This window comes from Lycium ferocissimum, unplaced genomic scaffold (genome assembly GCF_029784015.1).
Source record: "Lycium ferocissimum isolate CSIRO_LF1 unplaced genomic scaffold, AGI_CSIRO_Lferr_CH_V1 ctg6352, whole genome shotgun sequence".
NCBI lineage: Eukaryota > Viridiplantae > Streptophyta > Magnoliopsida > Solanales > Solanaceae > Lycium > Lycium ferocissimum.
In genome coordinates this window covers 14,543-15,864 of record NW_026726326.1, presented here as the reverse complement: position 1 = coordinate 15,864, position 1,322 = coordinate 14,543, and positions in this window count along the sequence as shown.

Below are 1,322 nucleotides of genomic sequence, written 5' to 3'. Positions count from 1 at the left end.
TTGAAGTAGTAAGTGTTGTGGGCTGTTTTGGGAAGTCAACGTGATTTTAATATGGCTTTTTGGCTTGATGAAAATATTGTTGCTAACGTATGGAATTGAAGACATAGTTTATGGATTTGAAGGAAAGGAATGCATTGCTGTCGTATTCATTAATTTGGAAGGTTTTGGGTAAGGTTGGGTGTTGGTTTGGATATTCTAAATTACCTATCAATAGTGTTATTGTGTTTGTTGGTTGGTTGTTGTTGATATGGGCCGAGCCATAATTCTCGGGACGGTGTATTTACAGAGGAGATGCTGCCCAAATTTTTGTAAACAAGTGAAGAATGGAAGATTTGAAAGCAAAAAGTCTATTATTGACAATTGGTAAACATGACCATTTGCAAATTAAAGGCGAAACGGGATTCAAGATTGAACGAGCATAAGACGTCCGGAAGGTATGTGAAGCTATCCTCTCCTTCTTTTGGCATGTCCTAGGTATACTAGGCTTGAATTTGAGCCTCGGGGGTTATTCTGTTCATCGAAATCCGATTCGAAATGGAGCACTATTCATTCAAAGTGCAATTGAACTAGATCCTTATATCTTGTTGGAAAAATGCTCAAACGTCCGTAACTTGCCGGAATGTAATCGAATTGCCTTGAAACTACCATAAATGGCTCCATTAAGTGATATTTTATAAACTTTTCTAAAACCACTCCGAAGGGGGTGTGATATATTATTTTCTAAAGCTTTCTTAAAACCACTCCGAAGGGGGTGTGATATATTATTTTCTAAGGTTTTCTAAAACCACTCCGAAGGGGGTGCGTACAAAACCACTCCGATGGGTGTGAGATTTTATTATTTACACTTTTCAAAAAACCACTCCGAAGGGGGTGCGATATCTCATTATTATTATCATTATGCCCGAAGGGGCTAGGATTAGTAGTATGTCACGAGTGGCATGCCCGATGGGGCCGGGTAGCCGTATGTCACGCGAGTGGCATGCCCGAAGGGGCTAGGATGTCGGGGCCGCATGTCCGATGGGGCCGGGATAGACGTATGTCGGACCGGCATGCCCGAAGGGGCCATCATTTTACGTCGGGGCCGCATGTCCGATGGGGCCGGGATAGACGTATCTTTCGGACCGGCACACCCGAAGGGGATTATTATTATTATTATTATTATTATTATTATTATTATTATTATTATTATTATCATCATTATCATTATGCCGGAAGCGGCAATGCCCGAAGGGGCCATCATTATTATTGCGCCGGAAGCGGCCGTCCGAAGGGACTATTTCATTGGTATGTCGAGGCGACACACGGGTTAGGTTGCATCCTTT